The sequence below is a fragment of the Canis lupus genome, chromosome 1 (genome assembly GCF_003254725.2).
Source record: "Canis lupus dingo isolate Sandy chromosome 1, ASM325472v2, whole genome shotgun sequence".
In the NCBI taxonomy this organism is placed as follows: domain Eukaryota; kingdom Metazoa; phylum Chordata; class Mammalia; order Carnivora; family Canidae; genus Canis; species Canis lupus.
Genome location: NC_064243.1, coordinates 32,597,980 through 32,621,857, shown reverse-complemented (window position 1 = coordinate 32,621,857; position 23,878 = coordinate 32,597,980). Strand labels below are relative to the sequence as shown.

The following is a 23,878-nucleotide window of genomic DNA, read 5'->3' as shown; positions in this document are numbered from 1 at the left end:
GAGACATGGAGAGAGAGGCAGAGACATAAGCTGAGGGAGAAGCAGGCTCCTTACAGGGAACCTGATGCAGGAATCAATCCCAGGACCTTGGGATCACTACCTGAGCCAAAGGCAGATGCTCAACCACTAAGGCACACAGGCATCCTCAGATGAAAAATTTCTGTTTGAACATATCAAGTTTGAAATATTTATTGGTAAAATCATGTGCAAATGTCTAACAAGAAATTTGAACTGATCTAAAGATCAGGCAAATATTTAAGATATGAAGTCTACATCAAGAAATCAGTTATTTAAGCATGATTCTTAAGATAGGGTAATGCTTGACTTCCCCAAAGGAAAGACTGGACCAAGAATATATTGTTTAGCCTAGTGTACTGAATACTCCTTGCTGCATTTTTATTTACTCACTGTGAAGGGATCCCATCCCATACTCATACATACTTCCATACCTTTACTCACCCACACAAACACACACACGTGCACATACATGCACAACTTTGCCTAATCCCTGTAGATACAGCATACAGCATGCTGTGTGCCTGAACTTACAGTACACCACAGAAGCTTGCATAGTGAGATAGGGTCAGAATGTCAATTTAAATTTAACTCACAGATGAGATGATGGTCACCACTCCATCAGTCTCAGGCAGCATTTTGCTTCATCAGAGAGAATCTGACAGCTGTTGTTTAAAGGAAGTCTGACTTCCACTCACTTCCTTATTATGACCTTACAATTTCCTTCCTGAGACTTTCTTCCAAGTTCTTGATCCCAGCCTTAGAGATTTGCATATGAAGTTCCCCGGGCATCTATAGTATTGAAACAGCTGCATGATTACCCTAGCAATCATTCTTCCACCTTTCAATTCTTGTAGCACCTGCATTTTTGCTCCTCGGGCAGTGCTTCTCCCTTACTGCTTTGCAAAAGAGCTGTCTTTGGACTAGTCTTATCTCTGCCGCTAAAATTGTAAACAGTGAGAGGGCAATAGCCTTCCTCATGCTCAACATACAGAAGAGACTTAAAAATAGTACATACTTGACAGATGAATAAATTACTAAATAAAAGAACAACACTATCTGTGAAATTTTTTTTAATTGTTTGACACTGTTAAAATAAACACAATGCCTTAGATATGCTCTGAGCTCCATCAGGGGTATGCGAAAGTCAAATGAGATTCACACATCCAAGAAACCTGAACAGACAAGGAATTAACAAAAGCTTGCATCTCTATGGCAGCCTATTGAAAGGTATGCTATTTTACTTTAAAGCTTAAAATACATGTTAGGAACATTTCTTTTCCAATTTATGAAATAGGGGTAGATTTAGAGGAATATTTTAAACTATGTGTGCTAAGGTATAAAGAACATTGATGGTATGAACAATTGCTTACATGGTAGTGAAGCGAGGTCAATGTTAAAGAGAAAAAGTGAGACCCTCATCACTGTAGTTCCGTGTATATTACCCAGCTCACCCTTTGCTTCCCAGTAACCCAAATATGTGTTCATAATTTCCTTTTTTTTTTTGCTTACTTAACCACAAAATTTGTATTTCTAAGCAAAATGCTGTTTAGTTTTTTTTAGTTTTTTTTTTTTTTTGCATAGAAGGGAATTGTGCAGTGTGTGCTCTTTCACAGTTGGCTTTTTTCCTTAATCATTATGTTCTGAAAATTCATCTATATAATTGCATGCATGTATATCTATTTTTCTATTCTATGATTTTGTCTTAATATATTTTTAATTCTCATATTTGCCACTATATGTGTTATGGAGGATGTTCTTCCACTATAGGGTCCTGGGGCACATGCAGAATTCTGGGACTCTTAGAGTAGGAACATCTTCAAATGTCCCATATGACAACACATTTTTTCTCGAAGTGTGATCTCCATTTCTAACAGTTGTATCTAAATGCTCCCATTGTTCCATATCCTCACCAGCACTTAATGTTGCCAGACTCTTCATATTTGCCAGTCTAGTAGGCATAAGATGGCAAATGTCATTATTAATTTTCATGTTCCTGATTATAAATCAGATTGGAAATCCTCCCATATGCTTATTGGTCATTTGGGTTTTCTATTGTATGAAGTGCTTGTTTATACATTTTCTCATTTCCATCATAGTGTGTATTTTTTACCTGTTTGATAGGTGGTATTCCTTCATTCTGAATATTTGTACTGATCACTTCTATGTGTCATGTGTATTTTCTTCTGTTTCAGGGCTTCTTTTTTTATGCTACAGTGGTTGATACTGAATGTACTTGAAATCATCAGTGATATTGGGTTTAAAAAATTATATTCTGTTTAATTTCATAAAGATATGATCCTAAATTGTCATAAAACATTATTTTTATCTTTTAGTCATTTATATACAATCAGGGGACCAATTATATATTTCCTTCATATAAATAACCAATTGTGTCAGTAGGATTTGTTGAAAAGTCTATTCTTTTCCACTAATCCTTAGTAAAATACTATTAGAAATCAAGTGTTGACATATGTGTAAGTCTGTTCATTTGTTTGCTTTTTCTATCTGTTTCAATAGTACATGGTGTTATTAATTATAGATTTATATTAATTCTTCAGTTTCACACACAAAAAGAACACAGAAAATGAACAAAATAAAAGTAATCCTGTGGAGACTTTATTTATTTTTTTAAAAGATTTTATTTATTTATTTATGAGAGACACAGAGAAGGGGAGGTGGGCAGAGATACAGGCAAAGGAAGATGCAGGCCCCATGCAGGGAGCCTGACAAGGGACTTGATTCTGGGTCTCCAGGATTTTCAGCCCTGGGCTGAAGGCAGCGCTAAACTGCTGAGCCACGCAGGCTGCCCCCTGTGGAGACTTTAAATAAAATTTATTTGTGTGTGTAAATAATTTAAACTAGAAATTAGAGCTACACTTTTTATCCTATTATATATTACTTTCACAATTTTGTTTTCCATTTGATTAAGACAAGTGTATATGAATGCAGTTGATTTTTGTGCTTTGACTTTATACCTTATGGTTTTGAAAATTTTGTTAAAATTTCCTAATTCTTTACAATAATTTATCAGTAATTTCTTCTGTTTTTTTTCTACATAGATAATTAGATGTTAGCATAATGAATTTGTTCAATTTTAATTTGTTTTTCTTGACATTTGTACCTGCCACTAATATTCTGGCTTTAGGGATCTAGTATAGCTGAATAGGTGATGATATCTGACTGCTTTGTTTACTTCCTGAATACTATCAGTGCTTATATATTGCAAGTGATATGTGCCGAATGCATTTTTGTAAATGACTTTGCAAAGTTAAGGAATTTTCTTCTATTTTTAAGTTGATAACTGATTTATTATGATAAAATTTTTCTGCATCTATTAGGATAATCATTGTGATAATATAGTAATTTATTTTTAAATCGGTAAACTTGTAAGGCTTAAGCATAATATGTTATCTTTTATACAATGCTGGCATTTGGCTTACCAATATTTTGTTAAGAATTTTTCAGGGGCTCCTGGGTGGCAGTTAGTTAGGTGTCTGACTCTTGATTTCAGCTCATGTCTGATCTCAGAGCGGGGACATCAAACCCCATGTCATACTCCCCACTCAGGACAGAGTCTGCTTGAGTTTCTCTTTCCCTCTTCTGTCCCTCCCCTCTTTGCTCTCTCTCTCTCTCTCTCTCTCTTGCACTGAAATAAATAAATAAATCTTAAAAAAAATTTCAATGTATATTCATGGTAATACTATGATAGCCAAGAGGGTTTATTCTGCACTCTAAGATGGCCCACTCTTTATTTCCCACAATTATCTTATTATCTCTATCCTATAATTTTAATGTTTTTCATTGATCTCTACAACTTGCAGTTTACTATCTCTCATAAGTTTGTTATGAACCACAATACAGCTAACTATTATACCAAGTAGCTTACAGAGAAGCATTATCTAATATTTTGTTTTACCAGATGTACACCATATGTTTTTGTTGAGGGGGAAACTGTTAGTTGCCCTTCACTGAAACAAAACAGACAGGGATCATTGGTGTTCTTCCACATGTAAGAGTAAATGTGCTTTTCAGACTCATCTATGAGGCCATGGCAGGAGTGGCTTCTCTTGATGCAATGATTAACACTACCATTTCATTGTTAAATGAAAAACTCATAACAAATTCTAAACTAAGACTACCCTGGACAAACTGGAACATATGATTGCCCTATTTTGATTCACCTTATTATATGCCAAGAACTGTTCTAAGCACTTTGCATTTCATTTCTAACGTTTTTATGTTTCACAGAACTTAAAATTATCGTAGGTGCTATTACTCTGTTTTGCAGATTGGGAAGTGGAAGCATGGAGAGGGTAAGTACCTTGCCTAAGGTCTTGGAAGTTATATGTGACAGGGCTGAAAAAGACCAGAGTCAGGTTTGGACTTTATTCTCTCAGTTCCTATTTTCTTCTGTCTTTTCTTCCTTTTGCTTGGTGTGGGTATATTTCGATCTCTTTTCCCTAGTTTCTTAAAATGGAAACTTAGGTTATTATTTTGAGGCCTTTTTTTCTAACATAAACATTTAATACCTAAATTTTCTCGAACTTAAATAATAAATCACTTTTGAAGGAAAACAAATCTCATAAAAAGCCAAGTAGAAACTGATTATTTTATTAAAGCATTATTGAAAAGTACAAACATGATGCTCTTATTTTTATATAACTTTTATATAACTATGTCAAAAATCAGTGGACAAAAAACTAAAGCAATTCAAAATAAATATATTAATTTAATGTATCAATGAGGATGTTTTTCTTAAATGAATTAGTGCTCATCGTAAACATACAGAGCTAAGATAAGCTGAAAGCAGCAAGGTACTTTTGTTGAGATCTGTATGTCCATATTACATAGCTCATATGCCATATGATGACTCAACCCTCCAAACATACTTCTCTATGTGAGAGTTCCTTTGTTCAACTACACACAATATAATTAGGCTTCATTTGGCAGGAATATCATTTATGTTTTAAGTCCAGTTTAACCTTCTTAATTAAAGGTGTACCACAAAACCAAACAGTTGAACATGAGTCATTGATATTCAATATATGAATGTATAATTGTATAGCTCAGTTATCAATAAACCTTCAAAAGATCTAAACTGTGCATATATTGTGTGTTAGTCCCTTCTAAAGGTAAACACATTTTTTAAAAAAACATCTTCTGTAGGATTCTCATATTTCATATGCTGTGTTCCTCCCCCAAATTCAATGACATGTATCTTTGAACTAGTAGTGGTTACTGACTCCCATTTTGAGAAAAACTCATCTAATCTTTAACTATTTCTTCAGATTCATTAAACTACATTCCAAATTGTCATCGTTCTAGTAATCTAGAATTCTCTGTCTAAACCTGCCAAACTGTATGTGGTACACTAAATAATGACCACCAAGTATGCCTATACCCTAATCCCAGGAAATTGTAAATGTGACCTTATGTATCAATACGGACTTTACAAATGTGATTAATTTAAGGATCTTGAGATGAGGAAATTATCCTGGAATGATGTGAAGCCTAATGTAATTATAATGTTGCAGGAAGCTTCAGATAGAAAGAGAAACAGCTAATAGAGTGACAGGATGGTGGAAGCAGAAGTTGGAGTGATGCATTTTGAAAATCGAGGAAGTGACCACAAGCCAAGGAATGTAAATATCCACTAAAAACTGAAAATGGCAAGGAATTGGATGCTTCCCTCAGAGCCTCCAGGAAGAACCAGCCTTACCAATATCTTGACATTAGCCTGGAGAAAGTAATTTCTGACCTTCTAATTTCTGACTTTTGGATGTATAAGACAATAAATTGGTGTTTTTTTAAGACAATAAAGTATAAGTAGTTGGTTATAACAGTATTAGGAAACTAATATACTATGCCTTTGCTCATGTGGCTCCTAGTGTCTCCAAATAATATCTAATTCTTTGCCTGGTTAACTACCTATTTGCCCACTTTGGCTCTGTCTCCCTACACTTTTTCCTGAGGAAAGCCTTTAGTAGAAGGCCTGGGTAGGAAAAATCATTTTCATTTATTTGTGTGTTTAGCTCCAGGATCATGTCTTTATCATAGCACTTACCCTATTTCATTTAAAGTTGTCCTTTAAGGCTCTGTTAACGTTAAGCATGAACTCTGGTGGGAATGGCACAGTGTTACTCACATTTTTATTTATTAATTTTCATTTATTTATTTATTCATTAATTCATTTATTTAATTTTTAGGCAACAAGAGTAGAATCAGGAATAGTTAATAAATTATTTTTTTTCTACAGGAAAAAACTTGTAAGAGATCTTTAAATTATATGCTACCTTAGAAAACATTTTAATTTAAAATGTAAACTTAGGTAAAAAAATAAAAAAATAAAATTTAATCTTAAAAATATTTAAAACTTAAAAATTTATCTGCTTTAGTAAATCAAGACTAGTTATGAATACATACATGCAAATGTGTATATGTATATATACACATATATTTTATAGCTTTTTTAAAGATTTTATTTATTTATTCATGAGAGACACACACACACACACACACACACACACACACAGAGGCAGAGACACAGGCAGAGGGGGAAGCAGGCTCCATGCAGGGAGCCTGATGTGGGACTCGATCCCGGGACTCCAGGATCATGCCCTAGGTTGAAGGTGGCACTAAACCGCTGAGCCATCCTGGCTGCCCGGGCATCCAACTTTTAAATGAACTGATGATAAATGATCTGTATGCTAGATAGTAAGTGGAACATGTAGTCCATGGTAGGTATTCTCAGTTTAGCTGACCTATAATAACCATTCTAAGAGTTAGGAAGAGCATTGGAATTGACAAGGCCAGATGAATTGAGATTGCTGTATGAAAAATAATTCCTGCATTATTTCCTGCATGAAAATAATGTTCAAAATCGCTGAGCCACCCAGGGATCCCATGTTTATGTTTTTATTTGTTTTTGCTCTGATAAGAATAGGTCACAAGACTTGGTTACTACTGGATGATTTCCCTGAAAATGAATGATGCTCTAATCTTCCCTTTCCTTTGAAAAATATTTGCTTAGGAGTCAGAAAAGCAACAATATGTGGAAAATATAGTTTGCAAAAGATATTTATAGCATCAAGTTAACTTTATGGTTATTGGCACCTAAAATTGTATCGACCATTCCCTTTGTTTTTTTCTTTTGTTGTTGTACTTAGAATTCTTTCTGTTATATACCTGGAAATAGTGTCACAGAACTGAGTATAAATTCTAAGAAACAGAGTGATTGGAATATTCAAAGCTGAACCAGGAAATGTCTTAGCCAGTTTTCATAGTTCAGGGTATCCCTTCTGATTCTGGGACTGCTTTTCATGTCATTTTTGACAACTATGGCCCCATTGTAAAGGGGAATATACAAAAAGGAACAAAGGCTTATCCTGTGATGATGCCTTTATGGAAACACTTTACCCCAGAAACTGCTATATCTTCCCCAAAATCAACAAAATATTTTGATCTATAACTTACATATATATACTACTCAAATGATAACTTTGAAAAAAAAATAAATGATAACTTTGTAGTCCATGTTGTATTTAATAGAGGCTTATATCCATAAGCCTTTATTTGCTTTCTGGATACATGGATATTATATTAAAAATGTTGACGTTGCTAATGGTTAAGAAAGCAAATACTGACTCAATGAAAGTTTTTTCTGTATAACCATCATTTTCAGATTTGCAAGAATGCAGATATTTTAAATATTTACCCGATGATGCATTTGTGAAAACATTCTTATTTGTGTATTTGTAGGAGGAGTTTTGAGAACATGGGAAGAGTGCTAAGGGCATATAGCCTCCCATTTGCTTATCTGTGTTTTATCAATAACATGAAAGTGTTTAGAGCTAAAATTGTCATTTAAATTCCTAATTTTCTGATATGCAAAAATGTTATATTTGTATCCCTGAAGCTATAAAGGCAGGCATCAATCTAGTTGAATATGTTTCAAGTGATCTTATCTTCAGCACTATTTTAAATGCACAACATAGAAATCCTCATCATTTGCCCCCTATTAAGCCATTCTATTAAGACAAATAGTGGGTTATTAAACACAATTATATTAAAAATTGGGATGGTGAGAGTGAAAAACTCTCTCAAGAGCTGCAAAAGTTTCTCTTCTGATGTCTCAAGCCTGTAGCTAATTTAGGAGATATATAAAAAGATCACCTTTATGGTCTTTTTCACATTCTGAGATGCAGAGGAGAAAAGGAAATGCACATTTTTAGTGTAGTTCCCCAGTCTTAAATTTTTCCTAAAAACATTGAGGAAAGTATAATCCATTTGACCTGAATGTGATGGATTGAGGAGTGCAAGATAGAGTAAGTAGTGCATGATTGAGCTCAAAAAGTCCCTGCAGCCACTTTCCTTGACCAACTCTATTGCAAAAGAGGTTACGTTGCAAGCTGGTGTAAAAATTTTGTGAAAATTACAAGTATTTGCTCATCTTTCAGGAGAGAGAGTAAAAAGGTATGATTTTACAACTGTAATTGAATTAGGCTGTTAAGGAGAAGTGATCAGCTCTTCTGCTTCTGAATGCAGGAGGGTATTAAAATTATAGAATGAAAATTAGAGTGATTAAATAGTTTTCCTTATTTCTCTCCCATAGAATTCCCCATCTATATCCCCATGTCTGCCCCACTGAGTTTTCAGAATTTATTGCTTTAGGGTTTCTCTTGAGGGGAAGACACACAGTCTCATATAGAAAAATGAGTTAGGCCTTAGACTTTGTTTCCGAGCAACTGAATGAATCCTATACAAATACAGTTTTAAATGTCATTGTTTTAATATTCAAGAACATAGGTAGTTTGAATATTAAGTTGTTGAATTTGTTCATGGCATTCTCCTCTTAAATACCTTGAATCTCTGTTGGAGTCTGTAATTCTACCTCCTCATTCAGTTCCTTTTATTGATGTCTTCACTCTTTTTCTTTGTTGGAATTGCTAGGAGTACCAATTTTATTGATTGTTTTAGAGAACCTCTTTTTTGATTTCTAAGACCTTCTCTTTTAACCTCCCCCCCACACACACACACTCACACACAGTCCTTCTTCCTTGGTTTTAAATTGCATTGATTTCTACTTTATTATTTTCATCCTTCTGTTTGCTTTGGGTACATTTCGACCTTATTTTCTTAATTTATTAAAATAGAAACAGAGCATTCTTTTGAGATATTTGTTCTTTTATAATATAAGCTATATTAGGCTATAAATTTTCCTTTAAGTACCCATTTACCTGAACCCTATGAACAATATTTCATTTTTATTTCCATTCTACCCAACTAGTTTTTGTTTTTGGTTTTTTTTTTTTTAATTTCCCCTAAGATTTGCTCCTTTAACTCGAATTGTATCAATTTGCTAGGGCTTCCATAACAAAATAGCACAGACTGATGGGACTTAAAAGAGATAAATTTATTTTCTCACTGTTCTGGTGGCTGGAAGTCCAAGATTAAGATTACAAGTAGGGTTGGTTTTCCTGAAGATTCTGTTCTTGGCTCACAGAGGGTCACCCTCTGGCTGCCTCTTCATATGGTTTTTCTTTCTGTGCAAGGGAACCTCTGGTATCTCTCTCTGTATCCAAATATCTTTATAAAAGGTCATCGGTCAAATTGGGTTAGAATCCATTGTAATTGGCATCATTTCAATTTAATTGCCTCTTTAAATATCTCTGAATACCATCACATTCAGAGGCATTCAACATATAAATTTTGAGAAGACACAGTTCACTCCATGATATGGATTATTTAGAATTGTGTTATTTAAGTTCCAATGAAATGAGCATTTTCTTTTTGTTTTGATTTCTGAGTGAATTCAATTAATCCCATTATGGTTATAGAGTACACTGTATAATTTCATTATTTAAAATCTATCGTCTTATAATTCCAGAGAGGGCTTGTATTGGTGAATGTTCCATGTAAACTTGAGGAGAATGTGTGTTCTGCTGTTTTGGAATATGCTATCTATGCCAATCAGATCCCATTGTTTGATGGTGTTATTCTATATTCTCTGCTGATTTTCTGTGTAGTGAGTCTATCAATTAACAAGAGAGAAAGATGTTCATGTTCTCAATAATGATTATGAATTTTTCTTTTCCTCCTTTTATTTCTATCAGTTTCTGGCTCATGTATTTTGAAGTCTTTGGTGAGTATACATTTGGGATTGCTACCTTATTAATCCTTTTATCAAAGGTATCATTAATCTTATAATTAAGTAATGTTTTTCTTTGTTCTTGATAATTTCCTTGTGCCCATAAATCATTTTTCCCTTAATATTAAATATAATCACTCTGTTTTTTTTTTTTTATATTTTATGGTATCTTTTTCTACCTTTTACTTTGAAGCTACCTGTATCAGTATATTTGAAGTAAGTGTATGGTAGATAGTATAGAATTGTTAATTTAAAAAATCCATTTTATGAATCTCTTTCTTTTAATTGGCATGTGCAATTTACATTTAATGCAATATTTGATATGTTTGAATCTAAGTCTACCACTTTACTATTTATTTTCTTCATTGTGTTTGTTTTTCTGTATCCCACTCACTGCCTTCTATGGGCTATGTGAACATTTTTAAATATTTCATTTTTCCTTATCACTTGTGATTTTGATTAACTATGTAAAATCTTTTTAATGATTGTTCTAAAGATGACAAATTTCATGCTTATCTTTTCACATTCTATTTAGAACCAAAATTTACTTTTATTGAAATGTAGAAAAATTTCTAACATACAGATTGCTTTATCCCCGCTTTAACCTATAGTTGTCTTATATGTTACATCTACATACACTGAAAACTCCATAAAACAAAAATATTATTTTTATTATTTTGCTTTAAACTGTCAAACACATTTTAAAGAAGTCAAAAAATATTGCTTACTATATTTAACTTCTATGTTTACTATTTCTTTTCATCTTCACTCATAGCTAACACTTTAAGATTCCATCTCTCATTATTTCATTCTATTTTTAGAACTTTCTTTAGCCATTCTTTAAGATATAGCTATTGACAATAAATTGCCTTAGTTTTCCTTCAACTGAAACGGTCTTGATTTTGCCATCATTCTTGAAAGACATTTTCACTGGATACAGAATTTGGGTGGCAACTCTTAATACTTCCTTTAATTTTGGCAATTATTTTTCTTCTTTTATCAGCGGGTCTTTTTATCTCTGTTCCCATATTGTTCTATGAGGGCAATAGTCTACTCTGAAAGAAAAAAAAATGACAAAGTATATTTATTTTAAACCAGAGTATTTTATATATTTTACCTGAATATTCTTTACATTTTCAGAAAATTTAGTTGCCCAACTAAACTGATGGCAGATAGGAGTTAGTAAACACTGAGTATAGGTTACACCGTGAACCAGTCAGAAGGAGCACAGTGAGCAGGGAAGACAGCCAGCCCCACAAACCAATTCTTGTCACCCAAGAGCTACTGATTTACTGCAGGGTTGGAAATTTCTCTTGGACAAGTCAGAAAGGTTTTAAATAATATTAAGATGAAAGATCATAACAGGTGGATTTAGCTCTCTAAGTTCCAAATAATTTTTAATTCTTGATGTGAGACTATCTGTAGAAAAGAATTTAGCAACACGAATATCTCTGTTGAATCATTGCAATGATCACAGTAACCAGATATAGACTTAAGGTTGTAAATGATCCCAATATCTAAGTTTTACATTTTACAATGTGTACATTTAAAAGTTTATTTCTATAAAATGAGAAAATTATTCGCAGATTTCCATATACACAATGAAGATATGTGAAATACTATAGATTATTTTAATAAAATGACCCCAAATTATCAAAGATGGATGGGTTGGGTAAAAATTAATGTAAAAGAAATATGAACAATCATGTTAACATACAGGTGTTTACCATGACTAATAAGGAAAATCAGAGCAATAGAGTGGTAAGAGCATTAGACTACAAACCACTGGTCATGAGTTCTAGCTTAGGGTACTTGGCTATAACCTAGCTCATGATTTCAGTCAAATCTTTCCCCTCAGCATAGAAGCATGCTTTAGTCTCAAACAAAGCAAAACAAAACAATATGAAAAATGAGAACACAAAATCTACACTTAACACTTGAGCTCTCTCTCTCTAACTCTCTAACTGCTTCCCAAGCTCTTCTCATTCCTTTCACAACCTAGTTTTGCAAAGAATTGACACCCTTCCACTTTCCTCAGACTTCATTGAAATCTGTCTTCCAAGTTAAGTATACAGAGTAATTTAGATTAGTTCTTTCTATAGATCCTCATTCTCTTTTTATGTAATCATGCATTCTTTGTAAATAAAGTTTTTCTTCTCCATTTTCAACCCTTTATCTACTTCTCTGAATCTTACTGAACTAGTCAGGACCTTCACTAGAATACCACTTCAAGATGGTAGTAATGCACACCCTTGTTTGGTTCCTTTTTTTAAAGAGAATATTTCTAATTTTCAACATTAACAATGTTGTGTAGGTTTTGGTAACAACCTTTATAAGGATAAGTCTATAGATCATATAGTTTGTACCATCTATAGATGTAGAATTTTATCAACTGCATTTGTTGCATTTTTGATATCATCTCTTTTTTCTCCTTTAATTAGTAAAAGTTATTAATTATATTTGTGGAATTTCTAAGATTAAGCAATATTTATACGAACCTGAGCAAAGTAATATATATCTATCACGCTTTTTAAATTTACATTGCTGGATTTAGATTGCTAATATTTTGTTTATGATTTAGAATAAATGTATATGAGTAATTTTGAGTTGTGATTTTCCATTCTTACACTGTCCTTGACTGGTTTTTGCTATCTTCATAGAATGATTTGGAGAATATTCTCTCCACAAATGTTTGTATCACTTGGCTATGAGATACCTTTTCAAAATTGTTGGGCTTGGCTGTAAGGCAGTTTTGACTCATTTTCCTTCTGGAAAATAAATGACAGTTTCAATTCAATCTTTCTATTTTTTATTCCACTTTTAATTATATTTCCTAGATTTTGTTTCTTACATCTAAGTTTTCAAGTTTATTGATATAAACTACCTTATTAACTTCTTAGTAGGGGCTATAATTATATCTTCAGTTTAACTTATAATAAAATTTATTAATATCCCCCCAACCCCATACTCCTCCCTTTCTTTTTCTCTGAGTTTTGCCCAAATTTCTAGTTCTATTTTTGCTAAAAACTTTTTGCTTTTTTGTTATATCTGAAAATTTTTATTATTTTTTATTTGTATATGTATCTTCTTTTTTTTCTTTTCTAACTTCTTAAGTTGAAAAATTAGGTCATTCAGTTTCAGAAAATTATTATTATTATTATTATTATTATTATTATTATTTAAAGATTTTATTTATTTATTCATGAGAGACACAGAGATGGAGAGAGAAAAGCAGAGACAGGCAAAGGGAGAAGCAGGTTCCATACAGGGAGCCTGATGTGGGACTCGATCCCGGGTCTCCAGGATCAGGCCCTGGGCTGAAGGCGGCACTAAACCTCTGAGCCACCAGGGCTGCCCAGAAAATTGATTTTTTAACAAACCCATCTAGAGGATTTTCCTCAAAGAACCACCTTCACGGAGTCCAAAGTTTTATAACCTATTTTCATTAAAATTCAAAGTAAGGGGGATCCCTAGGTGGCTCAGCGGTTTAGCGCCTGCCTTTGGCCTGGGGCGCAATCCTGGGGTCTCCGGATCGAGTCCCGCATTGCGCACCCGGCATGGAGCCTGCTTCTTCCTCTGCCTGTGTCTCTGCCTCTCTCTCTCTCTCTCTCTCTATGTCTATTATGAACAAAAAAATAAATAAACCTTTAAAAAAAATTCAAAGTAAGATTTGATTTCCATTATGATTTCTTCTTGATCACATTTACTAATGTGTATTGGTAATCTCCAAACACATGGAGATATTTTTGTATGTTCTTTTTTATTGGCATCCTACTTAATTTTTTTTATTTGTTTCACTTGCTGGTTTGTTGATTTCATAGAGAATATGGCTTTTATGACTATGTTTTCCTTAAAACAATATTTATTTGTTAATTGTTGGTTTCTGGGTTATATATATCTACTGAATGAAGCTAATTCGCCATGTTGTTCAAGTTTCATTTATTTATTTTTTTAAGATTTTATTTACCTATTCATGAAAGACACAAGAGAGGTACAGGCAGAGAGAGAAGCAGGCTCCATGCAGGAGCCCAACGTGGAATTCAATCCCAGGACTCCGGGATCATGCCCTGGGCGGAAGGCAGGCGCTCAACCACTGAGCCACCCAGGCGTCCCCTTGTTCAAGTTTTAAATGTCTTTGATAATTTTTGTCTTAAAGTGATCATAAATAATAAAGCTACATTGAAATCTTTAAGTATGATAATATATTTAAAAAAACTTCTTGCTATTTCTCTGGAATATAGTTCAGTATAATTTGAGGCAATTTTATTATGTGATTACTCATTTAGAGATGTTATATATCCTTACTGATAAGTCAGAAATTTTGTCATTATGTAGTGAAAAGCTCTATGTTTCTCCATTTTCCTTTGGTTAGAATTCTGTTGATGTCTTTTTTGTTTGTTTATTTTTCATATTTTCATGTTTTAGATCTTTAATAAAAAAATTTGAATGTATTTTTTTAAAATATGACATCTCTGGCCTTAAACTGGTGAGTTTAAACCATTTGCATTAATTATTAATGGTCAGTGTATATTTTTCTTATCTTACTTTTTGTTTTCCTATGTGGAACTTTTAGGTCTTTTCCTCCCCTCTTTTATTGCCTTGTTATATTTGATTTGGGGGCATTTCATTTCTCTGTTTTCCTTTTTCTCATTTAAAAAATTTGCAGCCTAATTTTTAAAATTATAATGATAACTTTGAAAAGTATAATGAATCTTTAAAAATGAACAGTATTTTTACGTTATATATCTGTCTTAGCAATCGAGGAATTGAAACATTTTTTACTTCAACTACCCCTCTCCAAATTTACATAGTTTTACGTTCTGTATTTTTGTTCTGTCTTTTCTTAGCTCCTTATTAGCCATTAGTTTGGTTATAACTTATATGGTTTGCTAAGGTCTACTTAAATGTTTACATTTTCATTTTCTGAATGTATGTCCTATATTTCAGTCTTCTTATCTAGGATAACTTATATTTATACTTGAGGAGCATTCTTATGTAATTCTTTTAATAATATCTTAGTAATACCTGTTGTTGATAGTCTTTTCAATTTGTATTTATCTCTATGTCCTTAATATCCTTTTGCTCTTAAAAGATTCTTTGTTGTTATTAAGTGAATTCTAAGTTAACTGCTACCTTCTTTCAACATTTTGAATAAAGTGTAATTGTATTTTAAGGCTCTATTGTGGATATTGTACAGACTGCTAGTGGCATGTTATTCCTTCATAGCTGTTTCATTATTTTCTCTCTCATTATTGTTTTAAATATCTTCTTTTTGATTTAATGTACTTTATTTTTACTAAAATGTGACTGAGTCTAAATGTTTTTTTCTGTTTGGTATATACTCAGTTTTCTATATCTGTAGATAAATGTCTGGAAAAGTCTCAGAAATTAACTTTTCATATATTACTCTCTTCTCTTCACTCTATGTCTTCCTTTGAGGATTCCAATTAAATACATGATAGAAGAATGCCTGGGTGGCTCAGTTGTTGAGTGTCTGCCTTTATTCAGGTAGTGATCCTGGGGTCCTGGGATGGAGTCCTGCATCAGGCTCCCTGCAAGGATCCTGCTTCTCCCTCTGCCTATGTCTCTGCCTCTTTCTCTGAGTCTTTCTTAAAAAATAAAATCTTTAAAATAAATAAATAAATAAATAAATAAATAAATAAATAAATAAATAAAATCTTCTGCTGACCTTTTATGTTTTTACCATTGCTTTCTTTTTTTTTTTTTTTGCTTTCCTATTTTTCAATTCTTTATTGCTCTTCCTGTATTCTGAATATTTCTTATATTCTAGCATCATTCAGCTGGGGCTAATTTGTCTTTATCTCCTTTATTAAGGCTTTATTTTTATTTCAATACTGTATGTTTTTATTGTATCTTTATAGTTTTGTTTTAAATCTGTCTGGTCATTTATTTAATAGTACCTTTTTGCTTGATGACTAAGTAATCCATTTATTTATTTCATTTGACTTTAGTACTTTAAACATTTAATCCATAGTTAGGCCATATTTCTAAACTGGCAACTTCATTTTGTAATATTCTTGAATGTCTAAGTCTGTTTTGTTTTGTTTCTCCCGAATCTCATCCAAGGTGACTTAAATTTCCATGTATTTATTGATTTTTATTTATAAACTTGTTTTTTTGAACTTTGGGAGACTTGAAGGTCTAAATTGAAGCTGTTTGTCTACAGAGAGTAGTTGAGCTAGGGCTGGGAAATCCAATATGGGTAGAGTAGGCTGCCAGTCTCCTTTGAAGTCTCAAGTTTACTGTGAAAATCATTATCAAGTCTTGTTCATCAGGTTGTTGCTGATATTGTTATTTGCTTTGAGAGCAACCAGCATATTGCTTTGTTTAAGGTTCTCAGCTGGTGTCAATTTACAAGTTTTGTTTGTTTTGGGGAGAGTGTATTCCTTACTTCTTATAAACCCAGCAATGCATTAAAAGTATGCTCTATACATTTGTAAATAAAGTAGCCCCCGGGTCACTAACCTGCTATACTGCCAAACCAAAGAGATACACTCACACACACACACTCACACACACCTGTGCACCACACATACATCTGCACACACACATACACACACGGAAAGACAGAGAGAGAATGAGAACATGAGGCTACATCATAGCCTAAGGAGGCTCTTTCTCTTTGCAATGACCTGAGCTTCCAATCTTCTTCCTTCCTCTCCAGTTCCCTGGGCACACACATATACACAGTCACCTCCCTGGACACTGACTAGTCTTTACCCATATTTCAGATCTCTCTCACTCTCTTGCTACCTATGTAAGTCCTACTATTGTTCTCACTGTATCTTTTCCTCATAAGATGCAAAATGACTGTAATTAGATAAATGTTATAAAAATGGGAGTCCTTTTATCTCTTTAACATCATTATCAGTGAGGGTGAGATTTCTACCAGTACCAAATTTGATCTTATCAAATCAGGTATGTATTTTGAATTTGAAAATTCTTCTTGCTATTGAATATATAAAAACATACTTAAGTTCTAAAATACCTGGGGAGCCAATATTACTTAAAACCTAATTTTAGCCAATATTATTTAAAACCTAATTTTTATGTCCAGCTTAACAGTACTTGAAACTGGGAATTCAGATGTAAAAGGCCATATTCAGGCCATTTTGTAAAATATTCAAAAGGTTTATAACCTTTTTCATATATTCCTTGAATATATCTTCTAGGGAAATAGATACCTGATTTGTAGAGATTTAATAAATAACAGACATAAATAGTTACTATAAATAATAACACTGATTATCCTGTGTAATCAAACCCTTCACCTGCTGAGATATGCACTGTGTTTATGCAGATCAGCTGTAGGCCTTTCATCCATGAAATTATAGAATGTATAATGTGATGGGCCATGATATATTCACTGTAATTGCTTATTTATAAAAAGAGCTATCAACAGCCCACTTTAAATAAATTCAAAAATCACCGTAGGGCATTTAGAAATGAATATTTTATATGACATTTTAAAAAGATTACAAGCATTTCTTTGAACAGTAAAATTAATAGCTGTTTGGCTGTTTAAACTCATCCAGTGTAGATTCAGGATAATAGCATATAAACTGTAATTACTGTATTTGTGTTTTAATTAGAAATAACCATCTACTTTTCTAGTAATGCAAATTTTTTACCTAAAATATGAATACAGGGAAAACAAATTAATAAGTGTTAAATTTTCTCATGGGTCTTTTGAAAGTAAAGTATATTCTATTGGTTGCTCTATCTGCATTCTCATCTATTACCTACCTACTACATCTGTACAGTTTATCACAATAAGTAAGTCTATATTACACGGCATAAAATATCAAACTTTTTAAACCTCAAATGTAATTCTTAAAAATCTAGTGCTTTTAATATACTCAGAACAATGCATCTTTTTTGTCTTTAATCTTTAGTATAAATGAATTTTGCAGTAGCTTGAGATACATTATAAAGCTAGTAGTAGTCTTTCGAGCCATAAATTTCTAAAATTAACGTAGAAGAAAGCTCTAAAATAATGATCTTGGTCCTGCATTAGCTAAAGGATACTGTATTACTGAATCTTTCACAATAGCCATTGTGATAGCAAAGAAGAAAGCACACAATTAAAATCTATGAAATCCTGAATAAGGGGGCTAGGTCCTCTTATAATTCATCTGATGCTGTTTGAATAGCTTCAGAAGGCCACAAAGTTATCTTTATTTTCTCCTTCAATCTCTGAACAAAAATTATTTTCCATACATTCTTTTGTACATGATTTTTCCATGTTGACATTAGAAATCATTAAAATAGTGCCAATTTTTCATTTTATAGTTTTAAGAGCTCTGCTCATTTTAGTTCATAATTTCATACATAAACTTGGTTATCACCCTTAACAGTAAACCAAGTGCTATGAAGAATATAAAAGACATAAATAGAGATGTCTAAGGATCTCATTTAGTTTTAAATAACTTTCTACTTCAGGGAAACTTTGGAAGCTTTCTCTTCTGAGAAAATGTTGACAGATTTCCTCTAAAACTAAGGGAAGTTACGATGATGCATCAAGATTGCATTGTCGAAATAGATTAGGTAGAGCAACCTAGAAAGAATGATCAAATCCATACTATTTAATATATTACTGTTTTAAAACTAACACTGCAGATAAATGATGAAGACAAAGTGAATACAAACTCTGAGGAACATGAAACTTACATGAAACATTACTTTTCTGAGAATCCAGGCTAAAGTTTTGGCCATGGGATCTATTTATAGGTGACTTGTTTTGCATAAGAAATCCAACTGTCTGCAGAATTGCAAGCTGCATAGGGCTATAATGTTAAACTTATTGATCTAAGAATTTCATGAGCAATAGTAAGGATCAAGCCAACTAAATGTAACGCATGTACAGAGACAAGGACATTTGAAACATGTATAGGCATTAGCTATTAAGCAATCGGATAAACTAAGCCTCTAGATACCAGTCAGCAGTTAAAGTCTCAAGTCCATTGACTGTGTGAATATTTAAAGACTTTCAGAACTCTAGAGAAACTGGCCAGTGAATGCTTGGGACCTCTGCTGTCTGGGTCCCCTTTGTCCCTATTCCCATATCATTCAGGGTTACTTGGTTAATTTGCGATTTGGCCTATCCATATGGAGGAAGGAAGGAAGGAAAAAGAGATAATATTCTCTCCCCAGATGAATCCCTCAATATGAGTTAGGATATAAAGAAACCAGAATCTATGTCTGAATATGATCAAACACTAGAATAAATCTCCCAAAATACTTGTAAAGAGCATTTAAAAAATATTAATACAGTCATTTAGAAATAGTGAATGTCAAACCAGATTATGACTTTAATGGGTAGAACTTTCTTCAAACAAATTTTAAAAAATCAATAGCATGATTAAGTTATGAATAAACCAATGATTTCAGATTTCTCAAAATGGTTAGATAGAGGAAGTGACTTTTAAAATAACATTAAGATAATGAAATGTATTCATAGGGACAAAAATAGGGAAAATTCTGTATTTACATATAACATTTTGTATAAAATTTTGTGTAAAAAAACACAATTTCATAAAGGGATGTATTTGGAATTATTATTTAAAACTTATTTATTATGCAATAAATATGTATGCAGTTACTAACTGTGGACTTGATTTCCAAAGAAAATTTGTATCTGTCTTTGGTTTGTGAAAGTTCTACCTCTTTAAGCATGGGCATAGGAATTCATAGAAAGTGTTCTCTGCTTGTAATGACAAAACATGAGCTGAAAAAATGAGCTAATAGTTTCATGGAAAGATGCCAGAAAAAAAAATCTATTACAATAATGACTTTTCCAAAATAAAATGCATGTATAATAATGATTTTAGGAACACTGTAATGAAGATCCTAAAAAATTATGAGTTAAAGGTAAGACATCAGTAAACAAAGCAAATACATTTAAAATGTTTTCGTAATAAAATACAAACATAACAATAAAAATAGATTTTAAAGTCAGTTATTATACTATCTCACTACATTCACTATTTTATTATTATTCTATTCCTTATTGCTTCATTATTTTCAAAACCATAATTTCAATGGATGCGTTTTACTCAATTGACTGTTTATACCATAACATGAGTGACATTCTATTTTAAAGTCATTTGATTGTTTCCAAAGTTTTATTATTAAAATATATTAATAAGAAAAGCATTATTAATAAAATATTATTAAATGTATATATCCTTAAATACAGAAAATCCATAATTTTCTACAGAAAATCTATAATTTTCTGTATTTAAGGATATTTCTTTAGGAAATATTTCCAGAAGTGAATTAGTTTGTCAAAAATTTTAAACAAGGGTACCTGGGTGGTTCAGTTGGCTAAGTGTCTGCCTTCGGCTCAAGTCATGATCCCAGGTTCCTGGAGTCCAGCCCCTCATCGGGCTCCCTGCCCAGTGAGGAGTCTGCTTCTATCTGTCCCTTTTGCCCATCTCTCTGCTCTTGCTCTCTCTTTCTCTCTCTCTCTCTCAAATAAATTAATAAATCTTAAAAAAAATTATAAACTTTTTTAACGCATATACCTATAATATTTTCAAAAAGTTTATGCCAATGTAAAATGCTGTGAGCAATGTCTGGCAGTTGTGCCATAATTTAGAATATCATATTTTTTATTAAGCGTTAATAGATGAAAATTGGACTCTTGTTTTGATTTTCAGAGTTTCTAAATTATAAATGAGAGGCGGGTGGGGCGATGGGGTGACTGGGTGATGGGCACTGAGGGGGGCACTTGATGAGATGAACACTGGTTGTTATACTATATGTTGGCAAATCGAACTCCAATAAAAATTAAAAATTAAAAAATGTAAATGTGATTAAAATATATCATCAGTTGATGATTATATAAAAGATACTATCTTCTTTTATTGAGTACATTCCTTCTTAGACTAAGGTACCCCTGGTAAGGTGGTAGAGAGCTACACTCCTGTCATTCTGCCATCTAAATTTGTTTCCATTCTCTTACACAGTTTTTTTTTTTTTTTTTTAATTTAAGACTACTCATATTAAGCTGAATACTTACCATCCAAACATACCCAGTCTCATGTCCTGGAACCTGTAAATGTTACCTTGTAAGGGGGAAAAAAAGGGGGGGGGTCTTTGTGGATGTGATTAAGTTAGGGATATTGACATGGCCAGATTATTCTGGATTATTCTGGTCAGCTCTACATCCAATTTGGCATTCCTTACCAAATTGAGCAGAGGGAGATTTAATACACACAAAAAAGGCAAAGATAACATGACCAGGGTGGCAGAAATTGGCTTGCTGTGACCACAAGTCAAGCAAAGCTGGCAGTCTTCAGAATTCTGGAAGAGACAAAGAACAGATTTCCCTATAAGCCTTCAGAAAGAGCACAGTCCTGTCAACACCTTGATTTTGGCTCAGTAAAAATGATTTTAGATTTCTGGCTTCCAGAGACTGAGAAAAATTTTCTTGGAATTTTAAGTAATCAAGTTTGTGGTGTTAGAGTAGCCACAAGGAGCTAATTTACTAGTTACTGTCACTAATAACCTTTGGAAATATTTATGCTTGTCTGCCATTTATTGTGTTAAAATTTGAACCCAGAAGCTATTGCATTTATTTTTTTAATATATTTGACTCACATTCGACTTTTGATGAAGTATTGAGATTATTTTTGTTCTAAGACCCAGGAAATATCACTCTAAGACTTCAGATCTAAAATTGTACACCAGCCGAGCAAGACAAACACAGAATTTTTCATCTTGCGTTAATGGGCAGAAAGGATATACAATTTTCCAAAGCGATTTCAAGATGAAAAAAATAACACTTAAACATAGATATGTGAACACATTCCTTTTGCTTTTTAATATGAGGAGATTTTTAAATTCCATATCATGCATTTAAAAATATTCATTATATAAAAATATAAATTTGTCATACATATTTTTATACAGTTTATGCATTGTTTTATGTCACATCTTTTTTTTTTAAAGATTTTATTTATTCACGAGAGACACAGAGAGAGAGAGAGGCAGAGACACAGGCAGAGAGAGAAGCAGGCTCCATGCAGCGAACCTGATGTGGGATTCGATCCCGTGACTCCAGGACCATGCCCTGGGCTGAAGGCAGACACTAAGCCACTGAGTCATCCAGAGATCACACTTTTATGTAATCTATTAAAATCATTCCCTTTGCCATAGTACATTGTATATTTTTCTACTTACAGTAATTAAGACATTTCTAATGAAGACAAAGATTTTATTGGAAAAGAAAATGGAAACCTCATAATTTTCACAACTGACAAGAATGTATTCACTTGGATTCATTTTTCTTTTCCTATCAGGAATTTCTGTTGTTGGATGCTCTGAAATATGTCAGCAGCAGGACTTGTAGAAAGAACACTACAAGAGGCATGTGAAAGCTTGTGCTTCTAGCTCTGATTTTGATACTGTTACCTGCAAGCTGAGAAACCTCAATTTTTTTGAATTTCTACTTGAGATGTATAAAGCACAGACACCTTTTTGTCTACTTGCAGCATTAATATAAGGATCAAGAAGGCTAATATATAAGATCATTTTCAAAACTGTAATGGATTCTACAAAATAAATGTTACTATGATAAAATATCAATCTAGTTGTATATTTGGATAATCATCTATCAATTATGTACATCAATGACCTTTTGGCACATAAAAAGAAGTAGCACATTTAGCATATTTTTAAAGAATTTTAAATGGGTCTCTTCATGAACATAGCAACGGAGCTGTTTCTGTGGGAAAATATCTCAGCAGGCCATTCTTGAATAACTTCCTCAGAATTCTGCTGATAGAGTGGTATCCTAAAACTTTGCTTTTTAACATGTCAATATACTATCACTGATGAAATAGAGCACAATGTAATTTTAAATCTAGTAATAAGCTGTTTTTAAATGGATTTAAAATCTCTCTAACATAATAAATGGAATCATATTATGCCAAATGATTTTCTTAATTCAGTGGACAATTCTAGTTTTTTGTTGTTGTTTCTTTGCTTTTTTTAATCTGATGTGATAATAGACCATTATACAGCAAATGTCACAGGTAAAAGAACTGTTTACTCTTCCAGAAATGATCCTGCTCTAGATCACACCATGGTATGCTCTGACCTCATTTGTTTCATTCCCAGCAAAGACTCACCATGCTCCTATCTAAATTAAATAGTCCATCTCTGATACCCACATCTTCCCTTATTGTTGGATATTTTTTTATTTTTTCTTCACCAACTAATACACTTTATATTTTTACTTAGTCCTCTGCATGTTATGTTGTGTATCTTCTAATTCACTATAACCCATCTTCTCAAAAGACAAAGACTATCCTGACTTCAATAGCCATTTATTTTGTCAGATTTTGAGCTTGATGTACATAGAATCACACAGGAAGTACTGTCTTGTATCTGATATTTCTAGGGTGCAGTGTCTGAGTCATAATAGAATATTCTTTGTTACTATACCAGTTAACTTTTACCACTAGGTAGGAGACCTACTTCGTGATGAACTAGTCCATATGCTTCTGACATTTAGTGAAATCCAAAGAACATGATGGTTGTCTGGCTAACCTACATGGTAATATGAATGACTCTACTCCTTGCTCTTAAACCTCAGCAGATCCAATGTTGCTGGAAGTGCCAGAATGTTGTATGGAGCCCACTGATGTCTCAGTGAGAGGATCATAGCAATGTTGCCAGGGTTTT

The 23,878-nt window shown here is 32.7% G+C and overlaps 2 long non-coding RNA genes across 3 annotated transcripts in view; one reads left to right on the top strand and one right to left on the bottom strand.

Annotated features, from left to right (window-relative positions):
* The first annotated feature begins 1,118 nt into the window (after positions 1-1,118).
* On the top strand, positions 1,119-22,773 carry LOC112644213 (uncharacterized). 2 transcript variants are annotated; one of them, XR_003126221.2, is made up of 5 exons: positions 1,119-1,245; positions 4,307-4,331; positions 5,553-5,764; positions 10,131-10,159; positions 22,492-22,773. It is a non-coding gene; the product is annotated as an uncharacterized LOC112644213 (long non-coding RNA). The 2 variants fall into 2 exon arrangements; XR_003126222.2 differs by lacking the exon at positions 5,553-5,764.
* The window catches only part of LOC112644214 (uncharacterized), a 43,000-nt gene continuing 29,937 nt past the window's right edge, over positions 10,816-23,878 (bottom strand). Inside the window, exon 4 of the long non-coding RNA XR_003126223.3 lies at positions 10,816-11,220. This is a non-coding gene — a long non-coding RNA (uncharacterized LOC112644214). The remainder of the gene's footprint in view (positions 11,221-23,878) is intronic.